Source organism: Microcebus murinus, chromosome 11 (assembly GCF_040939455.1).
Source record: "Microcebus murinus isolate Inina chromosome 11, M.murinus_Inina_mat1.0, whole genome shotgun sequence".
NCBI classification, from domain to species: Eukaryota; Metazoa; Chordata; class Mammalia; order Primates; family Cheirogaleidae; genus Microcebus; species Microcebus murinus.
Genome location: NC_134114.1, coordinates 97,139,348 through 97,158,501, shown reverse-complemented (window position 1 = coordinate 97,158,501; position 19,154 = coordinate 97,139,348). Strand labels below are relative to the sequence as shown.

The following is a 19,154-nucleotide window of genomic DNA, read 5'->3' as shown; positions in this document are numbered from 1 at the left end:
AAGAACGAGTTCGGTAAGGGTGTGATGGATGTCATGTGCACTTGTGACAAGGCATCTTGGGAAAGGAATACCTAATAAGTGACAGAGCTGTTGTGAGTGAGATCCCTTCCTGTTGGAAGGTGAGATATGAGTGTTTCAGAGTAGGAGTTCATAAATTGAATATGCGGGTTCAAATTTTGGTGCCACACTTTGCTGTGTGACCTTGGGCAAGTTAATCTTCTGTGCCACAGTTTCCTACTAATTTGCTATGTTGTTATTATTGCTGCTTAAACCAAATGGGGAATGGTGGAAACAGTTGTGATGTCATTTTTTTTAAGCCACAATGTGATTAAATAGTTCAAAATGCTCAGGAGGGCTTCCTTTCAGTCTCTGAGATAGCTGTTGTGGGGTTACAAAGCTCATTTTAGGTACAAAGCACTAGGCAGGAAAACTGCAATCTTAAGTCTCAGATAATGCCATGAGTCCATAAACCAGGGATGATAACATACTGCGCAGGGCTGCTTAGATTACCAACATGAACTGTTCACTGTTATTAGATATACGATACCCTCATTTGTGTCCTTATACTCCACAAGACCTGACTCTCACTTCCTTCTAAAATCTCCTCCCCAAGTCAAGTGCTGGGAGTCTGTCCCAGATGGAAGCAGCGGTGGCAGTGGGGTCAGGGTACCTGCTGGCAGCTCCACCAGCAGAGGAGCCCCACATGCTTCCATGGTGCTCTCGCCAGAGAACCAAGAAATGAATGAATGGATGGATATGGTTTCTTGGGGTCAGGCCCAAAGGCAAACACTTACTCTGCCAGAATCTTACTTTAATGTTGTTCTAGACCTAGATATAAGTCAGTCCTGCCTTATTCAGATTCTATTCCATGGGGCACTATTAACATGAATAACACATACTTTGACTTAAATTGTGATAACCCAAGCACAATTCTGAAAACTGTTTTTAACAAGTCTAAGTTTTCCCACCTGTTTTTTTTCCCCCCTATTTATTAAGCCTCCTTGTTGGGTGGATAGTGTCAAAATTTTCCTTCACAGTTTAGAGAACACAACTTTTAAAAAATAGGTTTGAACCTCTTCTAATCTTACCTGTAGTGTTAGAAAGCTTCTGAAATATAGCTAAGGACAAAAGTGCTTAGGACAGAGGCCTAAGTTTCATATGTTCAGTTCAGCACCTCTCCTTTCCTAGGATATTTAGTAATTGTTTGCCATTCTTCTGTCAAATTCTGAACATAACCTTTTTTGAGCCAGAATAAGTTGTAATGCATTAGTGGTCATTGTACCTGAATTATAGAAATCAACTCTTGTGTCTGTTCAAATGATAACTTAGACTCTACACTTTTCCTATTTTCTAAAACAGGGAAATGGAGGAAATTTTGTGAACTTGTCCTTTTATATTTTCCACCCACATTACATTCTTTAATTTTTGAAAATCAAAGCTTCCAACACCCATTTACTTAAAATAACAAACTAATAACACATAAATAATATACAGTCACACTGCAATTGTAATGGCCATCTAGCACAAAAACATTTTTCATTGTTTAACATGAAAGATTGCTTTAATTGAGGCTATTAGGAGACAAGGACAATAGGAGAGAATTTTAAGAGAAAAGGGGATAAATAGGCATGATCTGCTGTTGGATAAGAGGTAGAACTTACAAAGTCGATCTTCATTATTCATGGATTCCATATTTGTAATTCGACTACTTGCTAAACTTTATTTATAACCCCGAAGTCAATACTCAGAGCAGTTTCACAGTCATTCATGGACATGCAGAGTGGCAAAAGTGAGTCACCCTACATTCATGTTCCCAGCTGAGGTGGAACAAGGCAATGATCTGCCTTCTTATTTTAGCTGTCATACGTAAAAAGTGTTTCTTTATGGTCCATTTAGTGCTGCATTTTTTACATTTTTGTGCTTTTTGTCGGTGATCTCATTGATTAAGATAGCCCAGGGCAGCGCTGAGCCGTCTGGTGTCCTGAGTGCAGGAGGAGGGCGGAGGACGGCGGTGCCGCGGCGAGGACGCGGTGTCAGGGAAGCTGCCTTACGGTCGCGACGCCGCAGGCTGTGAGTTCAGTTTAATGAATCAACAATGTGTGTTAAATAAGGCGTCTTTAAACACAGACCCATATGAACGAGGGTACGTATTGATCATTGGCTGAAACGCTGCGGCGAGGCGGTCGGGAACCTAACCTGTGTTTGCCCAGGAGCACGGTTCCGCGTTCACCGACCGTGTGTCCGGGGCTCACAGAACGTACTCGCTGTGAGGGAAGAGAATTTCCTTTCTAGTCACGTCTTAGATGTGGGGTTCATGTACCTCTAGTCCAGAAGAATCTTTCTGGTGTTAAAAGTACAACTCATGTTTTCAAGGTGCTAGCAGTAATTTCCTCCAGTTCTTTCCAGTTACTACCGTTCTCTATTTTATTTATGTATTAAATGCTGTGCTATGCTCCAAAAAGAATGATAGTGAAGGTTGATCGATCAGCACAGATGGTACAGGAAGGGATAAGAGATAAGAAAGAAATGAAGAATGGGTAGTAGCCAGCGGAGTGTTAGGAAGTATTCTCCCATCCCAACCACTCCTAGACCTTCTGTCAGCCCTGGCCAAATTTAGGCAAACCTTCCTTTCAAATGAAAGGGCATGAAGAAAGAGATTATGTGGGTGAGATTTGATCCTAACCTTTCCATACTCAGGGGATGGAGTTGTCAATGAATAAGTAATGATAGTGTTTAAGGTGAGGATCACCTATTACAGTCAACCTTAGCATAAGGTTAGGTTTGTCGTAGAATCAATGCTAACAGGAATTTGTACATGGGCAGTTATCACCCAGTATCCAAGAAAGAGAAACCTCTGGCAACCTTTGTAAGGTTTTCTAAGAAAAAAAGCCATTTGCAGCTTTAGTGACTGCATAAATACACAGAATTCACTCCCATTCAATGAGAGGACAATCTTAGACTTCTTTCTCCACTTCCAAAATACCTGATTTTAATAGCAAAAGGAGATCACTGTATGGTTTTTCTTGTTATGTATCAGAAATAAGGAAAATCATTTATTTTGGCCTCTGCAAAGCTGAGGAAATATTACATTTGCTTCATTGTTATGTGCATGTGAAGTTATTTTCCTCAAACCAGATTCTCCTTCTCTGTAATTAGGGAGGACAGCTCCCAGAATTTTCTTGCCTACAGTCCAAAAGTGCTAGGGAAGGAAATTAAATCATTGCACAAGATGGGAAATGAATGAGTTGTGATGCCTAGAAAAATGTGTGATGACTCACAGATATGAGAAGTTGCATCCACAGCATGAGACTTAGGGGAGTACTAAGGAAAGTGATTTGGATTTAAGGTTTTTATAAAATTTATTTTCTACTTTTTCTGTATACATGTTAGCTCCTAGCTTTGAGAAAACAAAAGCAAAGTTCTATAGATTAGATCAACAGAGCTGTGAATTGTATTCTACGCCCCTCTAAGTCATTAAAATGTGGATTGAAAAATATCATAGTCCCGTGTCAATGTCAGAGATGGCCGCTACAAGTATATGTTGTAAAATTTAATCATGAAATCCAGCAACCATTACACAATATCTTGCCCAAGCGTTAAATACCAAGAATCTTCCTGTTTGAAATTTGAGTCTTATCAAAAGAACATGTACTTTCCCTTTAGCCTTTAATCCTACTCAGTGTTATTAGGAAACTTGGCAGTTTTTTTGTAACTGGAGAAATTACCTATTTTGTTAACTCTAACCTTGGGGGAACTTTTCACTTCTTTTATTCCTCTTACCCTACTCTTCCTTCTCAATCCACCCTCATCCCAAAAAGAATGACTATGGTCACCTTGCATGGTATATGCTTTTAGTCAGTATTAAATAACAATAGTGTGGTGGCAAGTCACAAAAATTGGGGTCAGAAATGAAGTTAATCAGGTTCTTCTACTAACTTTAGGGTGCTGAGAAAATTGTAAAATCCCTTTGGTTTAGTTTTCTCATTTATAAAACAGAGGCCACTATACTCACCAATTCTCATAAGGCCATGTGGCTTAAATATACACTTGCTGGCCAAGCACTTTGGATAGATAAATTCCAAACAGGAATGATAAATGATGCTTTATAAAAGTTTGGCAGATTATTGCTGCTAGCTCCTGTTTGTAATTTGTCTTCCCTAGCAAAAATATGACTCCTGTTAAGTATATGGATTTTTAATTTAAATTGGCTTATTTCTGGTTTAAAAAAAACGCCAACCACAAGTTATTTAGGCACATGGTATTTGTAAGGGAGAGAAAATAGAGAGGGTGTCCTGTCTGGGTCATTTTGTCTCTCTGCTGTTGACATCTGTGGCTGCCACACAGGGGGCCAAGGGCCACTGGAAGCTTCAGCCATGAGCCTGGTGGTGACCACTGGCGAGTGTTGGCCGCACTGCTGCACTGCTCTGAGCTTATGGCCATTTGAGAATCTTCCACTTGGTTTATTCTGACAGCGCCTGGTGTAGCTCACAGAGGCTGATTTAGTTCTCATTTATTATTGATGAAAGGCCTGAGCTGAGGGAGGGCAAGCCCCATGCTGGTGGTCCCAGCACCGATCAACAGCAAAGAGCCTGGGGCTCCGGGTCTTTCCTCTCACCCAGCTGTTCCCTGGAGCAGGCTGCCCTGCTGTGCAGAGAGCCTGCTGAATTTCCTTCCCTGGAGATCTGTAACGTCCTTTTAAAGGAAATCCTTTGGTCGCTTTTTGGATTATTTACAATGAGGGCGTGTGCTTTTTTTGAGTTTTGGTTGGGCTTGCTCTGGTTTTGTTTCTGTGTATATTGTTTATTTTCTCAGGAGGCAGTTTAATATGCTTTCCCTCTTGAGGGTTATAAAAGGTATTTGCTCCAGCATTTTTTCTAAATATAAAAATGTATTTTATTTTGGAAAATTTAGAAAATACAAAAAGCATAAACAATAACAGTAAAATAGGAATCACATTACCTGGGGAGAACCACTATTCATATATTAATATACCATCTTTCTTTCTTTGTAAATTATATTAAATATTTGAAATTATAAATATAAATACTTATATATCCTACTTTTTTCACATAGCCTTATATTGTATTTTCCAGTGCCATTAAACATTTATTATAAAAGTAATGTTAATGGCCCCACTAATATGGATATACTCTATTTATTTAACCTTTCCCCAACTGTTGGACAGTTGTCTCGTGTGCTACTAGAAAGGAATGCTGCAGAGTAAAACATCACTGCAGAGTGTGCATAAGTCCTTGTTTGCATTTTCTGATTATGTCCCTAAAATAGATTCTTTAAAGAAATGGCTCAAACATTATATCCTAAAAATAGATTCCTAAAAGGAAAAGCACAATTTATCAATTGATAAACACCACCAAGTTGTTTTTCTGTTATGTGTGAGGGCTCGACACCCAAGCTCAGAAGAGCCCCTGTCACCTCTGCCCAGCACACCCCCTGCACCCACTCTTTTAGTGTATGATCAGGGATTATGGATTACTTTCTATTAATACATGGCATGAACATCATCAAAAAGGTAATTGGGACTTTGCTTAAATTTTACTTTATGAATCTTAAAGCCATATATATGCATGTATATATATATTAAAGCTATATATACATACATATTTTTTAGATTATCAGTTCTTTGGTATTTCCCACTGTGTTAGGGTTCTCCAGATAAACACAACCACTAGGAAAAAAAAAGTATCTATATTTATATACACAGTTGGCAAGCTGAAGACCCAAGAAAGCCAATAGTGTAGTTCTAGTCCAAGAGCTGGCAGGCTGGAGACTCAAGAAGAGCCTGGGCTTCAGCTTGAGTTCAAAGGCAGGAAAAACCTGGTGTGCCAGCTTGAAGACAGTCAGACAAGAGGAATTCCCTTCTATATGGGAGAGGATCAGGCTTTTTGTTCTATCCGGACCGTCAACTGATTGCACAAGGCCCACCCTGCTTTCCTCAGTCTACCAATTTAAATGGTAAATGTCAAACTCATCCAAAAACACCCTCACAGAAACACCCAGAATGTATCTGACCAAATATCAAGGTGACACATCAAATTAACTGTCACACCTACACCACTGTGCCACCTTTGCCTGCCTATCTATCTAACCCAACCAGTTGCAACAAGTGACTATTTGAAATAGCAACAAAAATTTTATTTCTTTACCACTGCAGCTGTTTCTGGTGGTTTTGCCACTCCCCTGACTGCATATATTCAGAAACAGAATGCAGAGCTTCTGACTTGCAAACGTGGTATGTCACAGCAAACAGAAACTGGGTTACGTGCTAGTTTTAGATTCCAAAACCAGCTCATAGAATCTCAATCACCTAATAACATTTCTGAATATGGAAGTAATGATACCGTTCCAACTATAACCAGCCATTTTATTCTCAGTGTGGAAATGTGTGCATGAGTTCCAAATCAGAGCACCAGGCACACAGCTCCTACTATGCTCACACTCTGCCTCATGCAGCTCATCAGGAACCGGGGCCTGGTAGACAGACTGGGAGAAGATCTTTGAACCTGAGATGCTCTTTCAAAGTTTCCTGAATTGGTGGGAAATTGGGAATTACTTTGCCTCTGGCATATTTTGGCTCTTTATCCACTCTTTCCTTCCTTCCTCTCTCCCTTCTTCCCTCCTTCCCTTCCTTCCTCTCTCCCTCTGTCCCTTCCTTCCTCTCTCCCTCCTTCCCTTCCTTCCTCTCTCCCTCCTTCCCTTCCTTCCTCTCTCCCTCCTTCCCTTCCTTCCTCTCTCCCTCTTTCCCTTCCTTCCTCTCTCCCTCTTTCCCTTCCTTCCTCTCACCCTCTTTCCCTTCCTTCCTCTCTCCCTCCTTCCTTTCCTTCCTCTCTCCCTCCTTCTCTTCCTTCCTCTCTCCCTCCTTCCTTTCCTTCCTCTCTCCCTTCCTTTTCATCAATACTCTCCATGCCAACTTAAGGAGACTATGTACATATGAGTGAATCAGGGAAGAAATTAGAAATGCTTTGTTTTAGAGATGCTTGCAAGCCATTACTAAGTTAACAGAGTTCAGATTCATGGCCTACCTGTTAACTTTGCTAAATGACCCCTAGATCATAGTGCCTGATTTCAAGTTTGGTAATGAACATAAGGATTATCCAAAATTCATGAAAAAAATATATAGACAACTATCAAATAGCAGAGTAGATGCTAGACTGCTTAGAAGTTACGTCAGATAGAGGGTATTGTATTTCTAAGTAGGAGGTCCATGTCAGCCCTGTGATTGTGTGACTTAATAACCTGGATACAAAATTTGATATCAAGATAGTAAAGTCATTTATTCATTCAGTGAGTTAGCAAATATTTTTAAGTGCCCATTGCATGCGAGGCACTTGTGAAAAAGCAGTGGGTCCTAATGATGTTGTAAGAAAAGAATGTAGAGAGGGGCTATCAGGTGAAGGGAAGTTCTATAAAATGTGCCTTTTAATACAGTCTTCCCAGTCTTCCCAATCACTGCTTGCCATTAAAGAAGATTGCTCATGTAAAGAAACTGCATATGTTTTCGTAGTTTAAAAAATAATGCAGTTTACTGAAGCAGATTGGAGCTTTGTTCCTTGAAACTAATAAAAGAGGCTTATGGGAGTTGGAAAGAAATAAAGGGAATGACTTTACAATCCTTTGTGGATACACAAGTATCTTTAGATAGCCTTTCTACTCTTTTTAATGAAAATATCAGAAAACTTCCACAGTAACGAGTAATTCACCTAGGAACTCATCTTCATTATTTGTGTAATTTTTAATTCTCCCAGCTTTTAGTTTTATGTATATCAAAACCTACTTAAGGGCTCTAAAAAGATACTAAAGAGAATGCCATGTTTACAGCAGAAGATTCTGTTTTTGAATTTGCATAGTGATCATCGCCTGTAAATCTAAGAAATGAGTCCAATTTATGGACAGACCAGGCTAGAGAAATCAGCATGCCTCATTTGCATACATACACTCTATTACCATGGATTAGCTAGCATCGTGGATTGAATTTTCTCCCCTAGTGGACAAGACGCATATTTTATGTCACTTTTAAAGTGGAACTTAATAAAAATCATGATGCAGTGTATTCTGAGCTCTTTCAAGTGTCCAGAAGACCCAAGATCCAAGACTCATCTTAAGGAGACATAACTGATAGATGGCAAAAAGGGCTCAAATCCAGGTGTCTAATTCCAAGGCTCACATGTTCCAAATAACCTTCCCCTGCCTTGTTTTTGAAAAAGAAAATTATAACACTTTTCATTGGTAAGCTAGTGATTTCTGGCTCTTACCCTTATTAGACTGACTATTCCCACCCAATATAATGGTGCCTGTTTTCCTCCTATTGCTCTCGTATCAGAACTTTGCAGTAGGGATTATACATCAGTTTTCCCTGGGCTCTGCAATCAAGTCTAGGATGGTACAGTTTTATGGTGAATTGCTAGCATAAAGATGGCCTTGATCTAGGGCCTGTGTGTGTATTGGAAGATATGCTTTTATTTACATGGCCGAGAAGTCAGGACCTGCAAATGAGACTGGAGATACACCTGAGTGATGATATTACTTTCTAACATAGAACTGTGTGCTAGAAAGAGCAAATTGCAGGGGCCAAATTGCTTTTATTAGTTTATTTAAATTGTGCACTTCCCTTTCACCTTGGTTACAAAAGAAAGTATTTGCTCTTTTTTAGAAAGTGTGAAGTCCTCCACTGTTACAGAGTCATGGAAGATGTTTCCTGCCAGTTCCTTGGTTCAGCGGCTCTCAGTGAGTTCCAATAAAGCCGGAAAAGAACACTGCCGTCCTGGCCAGCCTCCCTGGCACAGATTCCCTAACCCGTTCCCTCCTTCTTGGATTGGCAACCCCACACTGGTGTCTACAGGGCTATTTAGGAATCTCCCTGGACTCCACTCTTCCATTATTCCTCCTTTCACTGCTTTGCTCTTCTAAACTCCATTTCAAACTAAATAGAAATGCAGATGGGCACATGAGCTTCCAGGTTTCTCAAAATACACATTCTTCATGAGTGCTTCTCTCTTGCAGTGTGTGGACAGAGCCAGCATATTCTCTTCCCATTATCACTGTGTTTTAACGTCTAACTGACAGATGCCTGTCAGTAAAAAAAGGTGATAATGGGCAGAAAATGCCCCTGCTCTTAGAGAACAATAAAGCAAGGCCGGGATTCCTGTCAGTCTCAGACACACTTGCCAGCCATTGCTAAAGAAGGCTTATATAAGCCTCTGTGGGGAATACCTATGGACCGCCTAAGTGTTTGCACCCTCATTAGTGAGAAGGAAAGGGAGCTGTGTGCAGATCCTTGCCCCAGTGGAAGCTTGCCCAGCGTGTGACCGTGTCACCATCACGGTGCTGGAGCGGGGTGTGGCCCTGCCAGGTGGCACCTGCAGGCTTCGCTGGGCAGGAATGGCTTCCTGCTGGATCACAGACAAAGACCAGGCAGTGCAGGCACCCCGACCTCGGCTAGTCAGCCTCAGGGCAGTAGCTCTGTTAAGTCCCTCCCACTGGCTTCAGGCACCTTCAGATATATCTAATAAATAGTATGAACTGGAGGTCTAATGGAGGCAAGTGACACTAAGTGATTTGGGCAGCAAGAAGCAAAAGAAGGTATGTTTTAGAATTGTTATTACTTTTCCTAAGGGATCAGTAAATGCAGAAGGCCTCTGTCTACAAGGAGTGTGGGGCCTAAGGAAAGATTTTATCAACCATACAGAGAGTCTTATATAGGAAAGCAGGTGAAGGAACAGCACCTGGCCTTCCTGCCAAGAGCTGCAAGATGGCAGAGAGCATGCTCTTAGCTTACTTTGTATCCCTTTAAATCACAAATCCAGATCTTCTCTATACTCAAGAAGGAGGATTTGTTATGGGTTAGTAGTTTTGTTTTGTTTTGTTTTAATTTCATTAAAGACAAGTGGACCTTTAAGAATAACATAAACAACAACAAACACACCTAAGTTACTCTAGGATGTAACTAAGGCCCCAATTCCTTACTCTGAAGCTCGGCAATCATAGGAAAGAATTAAGCAGTGATCATGACTTTTTTGTGTAAAATGTGTTTCAGAATAATCAGATTGCACTGGTTTATGAAGGAAAAATCTTCTTTACAAACAAGATCCAAAAAGAATTCCAGCTACTAAACGTGGGAGGGAAGTTAGAATTGGAAAAGCGTAATTGGATAGTCTCCAAATGCAATGCTTGATTCAGGCAACTGTTATCAATGGATAAAATCATTAACCTCTAGCAATGTAAATATGGAGCTTCCCTGAACCCACTAAAGGTGGGTACAGCCATGCATTATTTGCCCTCTGCTGTGATGCACCAAGAAGCACACACCGCACCACCTGTGAGCCAGCATTGCCTGGGAGTTGAACCTGAAATTAACCAGGCTGATCCATACAGTTCCAGAAAATACAGGAGATAGAGGAACAAGTTCAATGATACCATAAGAAGACAAGAAATTAAGAACTTGGATATTCAGAATTTCTTCAATAGACAATGGCATGGGGGAAAAGGGAGGGGGCTGAATGTGAGCAAGAGGGACATAAGATACGTGACATCCAAGTGTGATGTGAGCAACTTGTTTGGATCACTGAACAAACCAACCATAAAAGAGTTTTCAAGACAATGGGGAAATTTAAATATGGCCTGGGTAATAGATGGTACCAAGGGATTAAGTTGGGTATAATAAATTTGTGGTCTTATAAGAAATGTCCAGATTTTTAGAAATTCATACTGAAGGGTGTAGAGGTGAAATGACATGATTTCTGGGATTTGCTTAATCTTAATAAAAAGGAAGGATAGGTGAAACAAGTCTGGCAAGATCTTGATTAATTTTTAGATTGGGACATGAGATATATGTGGGTTTACTATAGTGTTCTATTTGTTTGACACTTCTCATAAAAATATTAAGGAAAAGAATAACAAATCTCTCTCAGGGATGGTAGCTTGAGTCTATTACCTCTAGGCAAGGTAGCTCTGGCTAGAAAAAAGTTCATTATCTGATGATTCAAAATGTTTATGTTTTTTCCTTCATTTTTTTGAACATTTCCTTTTTTTAAAATATCATAATATTTTATTTTTTTTATTTTAGCGTATTATGGGGGTACAAGTGTTAAGGTTACATATATTGCCCATGCCCCCTCCCCCCTAAAGTAAGAGCTTCAAGCGTGACCATCCCCCAGACGTTGCACATCTTACTCGTTGTGGTTGTATATACCCATCCTCTCCTCCCCCCTCCTGACACCCAATAAATGTTACTCCTATATGTCCACTTAGGAGTTGATCCTTTAATACCAATTTGCTGGTGAGTACACGTGGTGCTTGTTTTTCCATTCTTGAGATACTTCACTTAGTAGAATGGGTTCCAGCTGTATCCAGGAATATACAAGAGATGCTATATCAGCATTGTTTCTTAAAGCTGAGTAGCATTCCATGGTATACATATACCACATTTTATGAATCCACTCATGAATTGATGGGCACTTGGGTTGTTTCCACAGCTTTGCAGTTGTGAATTGTGCTGCTATAAACATTCGAGTGCAGGTGCCTTTTTCATAAAGTGACTTTTGATCATTTGGGTAGATGCTCAGTAGTGGAATTGCTGGATCAAATGGTAGATCTACTTGTATTGCTTTGAGGTATCTCCATATTGCTTTCCACAGAGGTTGAACTCATTCGCAGTCCCACCAGCAGTGTAGGAGTGTTCCTCTCTCTCGGCATCCACGCCAGCATTTATTGTTTGGGGACTTTTTGATGAAGGCCATTCTCACTGGAGTTAAGTGATATCTTATTGTGGTTTTGATTTGCATTTCCCTGATGATTAGAGATGTTGAGCATTTTTCATATGTTTGTTGGCCATTATTCTGTCTTCTTTTGAGAAGTTTCTGTTCATATCCTTTGCCCATTTTTTGATAGGGTTGTTTGATTTTTTTCTTGCTGATTTTTCTGAGTTCTAAATAGATTCTAATTATCAGCCCTTTATCAGATATGTAGCTTGCAAAAATTTTCTCCCATTCTGTGGGTTGTCTGTTTGCTCTCTTGACAGTTTCTTTGGCTATGCAGAAGCTTTTTGTTTTGATCAGGTCCCATTTGTTTATTTTTGTTGCTGTTGTGATTGCCTTTGGGGTCTTCTTCATAGATTCTTTGCCTGGGCCAATGTCTAGAAGAGTATTTCCAACATTTTCCTCTAGAATTCTAATAGTTTCACACCTAAGGTTCAAGTCTTTTACCCAGCATGAGTTGATTTTTGTGAGTATTTCCAACATTTTCCTCTAGAATTCTAATAGTTTCACACCTAAGGTTCAAATCTGTTACCCAGCATGAGTTGATTTTTGTGAGCGGTGAAAGGTATGAGTCTTGTTTCAGTCTTCTACACGTGGCTACCAGTTTTCCCAGCACCATTTATTGAATAAGGATTCTTTTCCCCAGTGTATGTTTTTGTCTGCTTTGTCGAAGATTAGTTGGCTATATGAGGATGATTGTATATCTGGGTTCTCTGTTCTGTTCCACTGGTCAATGCCCCTGTTCTTGTGCCAGTAAAAAGCTTTTTTAATGACTATAGCCTTATAGTATAACTTGAAGTGTGGTAAATTGATACCTCCTATTTTGTTTTTATTGCCTAGGATTGATTTTGCTATACGGGATCTTCTCTGGTTCCATAAGAAGTGTAAAATTATTTTTTCTATATCTGTGAAAAATGATGATGGTATTTTGATAGGGATTGCATTGACTCTGTAGGTCACTTTGGGTAGTATAGACATTTTAACAATGTTGATTCTGCCGACCCATGCGCATGGTATATTCTTCCATCTGTTTACATCCTCTGCTATTTCCTTCTTCAGTGTTTCATAGTTCTCCCTGTCTTTTACCTCCTTAGTTAAATATATTCCAAGGTACTTTATTTTCTTTGTTGCTATTTTGAAGGGAATTGAGTCTTTGATTTGGTTCTCACTTTTACTGTTGTTGGCGTATATGAATGCCTCTGATTTCTGTGTATTGATTTTGTATCCTGAGACTTTACCAAATTCATTTATCAGATCAAAGAGTCTCTTGGTTGAATCCTTGGGGTTTTCTAGGTATAATATCATGTCATCAGCAAAGAGTGAGAGTTTGATCTCTTCTGCTCCCATGTGGACACCCTTAATTCTGCTCTCTTGTCTGTTTGCTATAGCGAGGACTTCTAGCACTATGTTGAACAGAAGTGGAAATAGTGAGCAACCTTGTCTTGTTCCAGTTCTAAGTGGGAATGCTTTCCATTTTTCCCCATTCAGTATGATATTGGCTGTGGGTTTGTTATATATGGCTTGTATTATTTTTAGGTAAGCCCCATCTATGCCTATTTTGTTGAGCATTCTTATCATAAAAGGGTGTTGAATTTTGTCAGATGCTTTCTCTGCGTCTATTGAGAGGATCATATGGTCTTTATTTTTGCTTCTGTTTATATAGTGAATTACATTTATAGATTTGCATATGTTGAACCATCCCTGCATCCCTGGGATGTAGCCCATTTGGTTGTGATGAATTATTTTTTTGATAAGCACCTGGATTCAATTCACTAGGATTTTGTTGAGAATTTTTGCATCTATATTCATAAGGAATATTGGTCTGTAGTTTTCTTTTTTTGTTGCATCCTTTCCTAGTTTTGGTATCAGGGTTATGTTTGCTTCATAAAATGTGTTGGGGAGAATTCCATCCTTCTCGATGTTGTAGAATAATTTCTGCTGGATAGGCACCAGTTCTTCTTTGTAGGTGTGGTAAAATTTGGGTGTGAAACCATCTGGTCCAGGACTTTTCTTTTTAGGAAGGTTTTTTATTGCTGTTTCAATTTCAGTACTTGATATTGGTCTGTTCAGGAATTCTGTTTCTTCCTCATTGAGCATAGGGAGGCTGTGTGATTTCTAAGAAATTGTCTATTTCCTCCACATTTTCCAGTTTGTGTGCATAGAGGTTTTTGTAGTATTCATAAATTATATCTTGTATCTCCGTGGCATCAGTTGTGATTTCTCGTTTATTGTTCCTGATGGAGCTTATTAGAGATTTTTCTTTTCTGCTTTTCCTTAGTCTAGCTTATGGTGTGTCAACTTTGTTTATTTTTTAAAAGAACCAACTTTTTGTTTTATTAATCTGCGGTAGAGTTTCCCTTTTGTCAATTTCATTTAGTTCGGATTTGATCTTAATGATTTCACTTCTGCTGGGTTTGGGGTTGGTCTGTTCTCCTTTTTCCAGCTTTTCTTTGAGACGATTCATTAGGTTGTCTATTTGTGATCTTTTCGACTTTTGGATATAGGCATTTATGGAAATAAACTTTCCTCTCAGGACTACTTTAGCTGTGTCCCACAGGTTTTGGTAACTTGTGTCACCTTTGTCATTCAGTTCAAATAATCTTTTGATTTCCATCTTGATTTCCTCGTTTATGAAGTGATCATTCAGCAGAAGGTTGTTTAGTTTCCATGACTTTGTGTAGAAATGAGGACTCCTGTTAGGATCGATTTCTACATTTATTCCATTGTGGTCTGAAAAGATACATGGTATAATTTCTATTATTTTAAATTGTTTGAGACGTGCTATGTGTCCTAGGATATGGTCAATCTTAGAGAATGACCCATGAGAAGAACTTATATTCAGTGGTTCTGGGGTAGAATGTCCTGTAAATGTCAGTCAGGCCCATTTGTTCGAGGGTTCTGTTTAAGTCCATTATTTCTTTGTTGATTTTCTGTTTGGAGGATCTGTCCTGTGCTGTCAGTGGGGTGTTAAAGTCTCCAACTATTATGGTGTTGTTATTTATCCATTTGTTTAGACCCAGTAGAGTTTGCTTTATGAATATGGGTGCACCTAGGTTGGGTGCATATGTATTTAGAATTGTTATGTCTTCTTGTTGAACTGTACCCTTCACCATTATATAGTGACCTTCTTTGTCTTTTATTACTTTTGTTGATTTAAAAACTAAGTTATTTGTAATCAGCACTGCCACGCCAGCTTTCTTTTGGCTTCCGTTTGCTTGAAATATTGTTCTCCACCCCTTTACCTTTAGTCTAATTGCATCCTTGAAGGTTAGATGTGTTTCCTGAAGGCAGCAGATACTTGCCTTGTGTTTTTTTATCCATTCGGCCAGCCTATGTCTCTTGAGTGGGGAGTTCAAGACATTCACATTTATTGAGATAACTGATAGGTAGAGCAGATTTCTGTTCATTATGTTGGGTTGAACTCTGTTGCTTTGTTTTCTCTCTTGAGCCATTGTCGTATCTGGTCTTTGATCTTTAGCTTTGAGTAGATTGACATTCGTGAGTGTTTATTGTGCTGATCCGGGTAACACTGTTTTGAATACTTCTTGAAGGGCTGGTCTTGTCTTGGTGAATTCCCTCAGTCTTTGCTTATCTGAGAATGTCTTGATTTCTCCTTCATATACAAAACTTAGTTTTGCAGGGAATAAGATTCTAGGCTGGGCATTGTTTTGTTTCAGAAGAGTGAGAATGGGGCCCCAGTCTCTCCTTGCTTGTAAAGTCTCAGTAGAGAAGTCTGGTGTTATTTGAATTGGCTTTCCCTTGTATGTTACTTGCTTTTTTCGTCTTACAGCTCTTAGAAGGGCCTCTTTAGTTGATATTTTGGTCAGGCTGATGACTGCATGTCGTGACGTCTTCCTGTTTGCATTGAATCTCCCAGGGGTCCTCTGAGCTTCTTGAACTTGTATATCGAGATTTTGAGCAAGGCCTGGGAAATTTTCCTCTATTATATCTTCAAATAGCTTGTCCAACCCTTGAGTGTTTTCTTCTTTCCCTTCTGGTAACCCTATGACCCTCATATTAGGTTTCTTCACATAATCCCACATCTCTTGTAGGCTTTGCTCTTTTTCTTGTTTCTCTGCTCTATCTCTGTGACTGATTTATTTAATTGGAAGGTGTTATCTTCAATCTCTGAGATTCTTTCTTCTGTTTCATCTACCCTGTTCTTGAGACTTTCCACTGTATTTTGTAGTTCCCTGAATTGATTCTTCATTTCTAGGAGTACGGTTAAACTTTTTTTCATTGTATCTATTTCTTTAGTGAATTTTTGTTCCAGGTCCTGGAGGCTTATTGTGGTTTCTTTGTGTTGGTTATCAAGTTGTTCCTGCAGGTCATTGAATTTTCTTATGATCCACATTCGAAATTCCTCTTCTGTCATTTTGGTTGCCTGATTTTGATTGGTGTCCATTTCTAAGGGGTTGGTGCTCCTCTTTGGGGGTGTGGTTTCTATTTGGTTCTTCATATTTCCAGAGTTCCTTCAGTAATTTCTTCCCATGTCGATCAGTTGTTGTTTCTTTAGGTTTTCGTTTGGGTATTTACATGCCTTGTTTAGTTTCTGAGCTGATAGGTCATGTCTGTGGGTTAGATTCGACCACTCCCTGTATGATGAGTCAGTAGGTGCTGTGAAAAGGGTGTGCAGAATGTCCCCCCTGTTAGTAGGTGGCGCCTGCTTGGAGGAACAGGCTACGCTGTTGTTTTTGTGTCCTGTAACCAGCTCTTTTTCCTCCGGAGAGGCACTCTAGTGCCTCAGGTGGTCGGCGAGGCCCTGGAACTTCCAGGTGTGTCCTTTTCTCCCCTCTCAGTGAAGGCTGGTCTAGGATAGAGTCTGGGCGGAGCTGGGTTGGGTAAGCCTGCACTCAGGCACCACCAGTGTCATTAGCAGGGGTCAAAGTTCTGTTCTCTGCTTCCAGGAAAAGCTGTCAGGGAGGGGCTGGAATGGCTCGGCTCAGTCAGAATGTCTACGTGTGGGGGTGGGGCTGTCTGCGACTTGCAGTCTGGAGCAGGCCTCACTTCTTTCCATCCTCCCCAACTCTGGGGCTACTCCTGGGCCTCTGCCAGCAGGGCAGACCACACGCTACCAGGTCTCCCCTGGCTGTGATGCCAGCCGGGAAGTTCCCTGCGGAGGAATGCCACCTGGGCTGGGCGCACGGCCTCCCTTTGGGAGGAGCGTTGCCCTCTAGGATGCTGATCTGCCCCTTAAGGCACACACACCTCAGTAGGCTGTTCACGAATCTCCCTTCTGTGACCCAGGCAATGCGAGACCTGGGTGCACGGGATCTGGTCTGAAGGTCTGACCTCTGGGCCCCAGACTTCAAACTATATCCCCACCAGGGAGAGGCGTGCCAGTCCCAATTCACCCACAGGGAGCCCAAGCTGAGTCTATGTCTCTCAGCCTCAGGGTCTGCCCCATTCTCCTGGAATCACCAGGCCAGCAGCACCTGGGAGGGCTGGCGGGTAGGGAGCTCACAGTCTGAGTTCCTCTCAGTCAGCTGTAGGTCCCCAAAAGGGAAGGTCCCGTTCACTGGAGGTCCCTCCAGCTGGTGGCTATATTGTCTCTCTTGGCCACTGCGGATAGGGTCAGGGAGGGGAGAATGAGACAATATGACGCCCGCCACGCGGCTCAGGTCTGTGCACAGGGAAGTGCCCTGCAGGAGTTGGGAGCCTGGTGCCGTGTCCACTACTGGCTTACCGCTCACTGGCGGTGGCTGTCTCTGGGGTGGTGTCCGCAGGTCTCTCCACCCACTGGGGAGCCCACCAGCAGTCCCAGATGCAGGGAGGGGGAAAGTTAACCGTGCCACCTACCCTTGCCGCTGGTCTCCAGGCTACTCGGAAGTTCTCTGCTTCCGGTTCTCCTCCGCAACCTCCTCCTGTCGAGTCTCCCATGGTCTCAGGTACCCCTCCTTCTGACACTCGTCTGATGTGTGCGCGTCTGCTTGCTTCTTTCTTCTAATTTCTGCTAGAATCTGTCTTTTCTGCAGAGACACTCTGTCTGGCGGTGTTTCTCATCCGCCATCTTGATTATTTCCAAAGATTTCCTTTTATTTAAACAAAAAACTTTTTGTTTTTGGATTTTTGGGGTAATCACTAGAAATCAATGTCATTGCCTTATATCAGGCCATTGGAGCAGAATTTGGGAAACAAATAGTCTCCATTGTTAAGTTACTGCTGATCTTAGCTGGAATAACTTGCTTTCTTCAGCATCTGCAGGGTTGGTCTCCAGGGACTTATCTAGCTACATGTGTTTTTCACATTTATTAGTGAAATTGGAGATAGAAGAATAAAACACAGTCCCCAGAAACATTCTGTTAATTTGTGACACGCTAGAGATTTTTTAGCCCATAAAGCAAATGAATGAGCTCCATGGGAGTATAACTGTTATTTTCACCCTAGAAGGCAGTAAAGACCCACTGTATTTATTAAGCACTTAGAAAATGGAAAATGAATAGTGCTGTGAAAATAGGAAAATACACTCTCACTACTGCTATTAATAGTGTAAATTATTTGTCTGTTCTGAAGGAAAACTACCATCAGATGAAAATTTAAAAGGGTAGATCTCTATATATTATTTAGTTGTTTTGTCTTAGAAAGTCATTTAATTCAGTGTCAATATAAAGTTGTTTTTGCTTCCATCGGACAGGCTGAATCAAGTTGAGGAACCTCACCCATTATTTTTGGCAGGGCCGGGTATACAAACAAATGATCAGACAAGATACTTGGTTCAGGACCTTCCTTCTGAGTGGCCGAGGGGCATATGGGGACATTCTGGTGGGAAGACAAGCTCTCTATAAGCTGACGCTCTGGGCGTTTCTAACGGGCTTTAAACACTTGGCTTCCCTGGAGCACTGGGGAAGCACACTTGTCCTCCTAGTGGGCAGGTCCGGGTGAAGCCGACCTTCCGACAGATGGGGCTGCACAGGGGAGGCTGCTTGGTACCAAGATGCAGGGAACTGATGCAACCAGCCAGGTCAGGACGCATGTGTTGCAGCCCCGGCAGGCAGGTCCTGCCAAAGGAGTAAGAGCAGCAAGGAGCATGTGCTCCAACTAGAAAAATAATGCCTTGAGGTTCCTTTTAAGAGGTTAAGAAGTGCTTTGCATTGAGCTAAGTAGAAAGTAAGTTTCATAACCAAGAAAGAAACCCTATTCTCCAATTTTCTGGTCCACAAGAATCCAGGAAACAAATGAGATTAAGTGATAAAGGGATCTCCGTTATCTTGGTCCTTGGCTATGTGTTACTTTATTTTTGGGCTTGTTTGTATCTTGATTATTTAAAACACTAGAACCAGTTTAGGGAACTAATAAAAAAGAATCTATGGTTTCTGTTTGCATGTGTGAGTATGGAGGTTGGGAGAGGGGAGCAGTGTCTAAGGCTGAGAAAAGTCATTCCGA

General features: G+C 41.0%; 1 protein-coding gene across 8 annotated transcripts in view; it reads left to right on the top strand.

Moving 5' to 3' along the window:
- MARCHF3 (membrane associated ring-CH-type finger 3) overlaps positions 1-19,154 on the top strand; it is a 140,893-nt gene that overhangs the window by 79,891 nt on the left and 41,848 nt on the right. The window contains exon 2 of one of the 8 annotated variants that reach the window (XM_076008339.1): positions 8,669-8,742. The exons of the other annotated variants lie outside the window; for them this stretch is intronic. The gene's annotated coding sequence lies outside the window, so the exon portion shown is untranslated. The remainder of the gene's footprint in view (positions 1-8,668; positions 8,743-19,154) is intronic. 8 annotated transcript variants of the gene reach the window in all.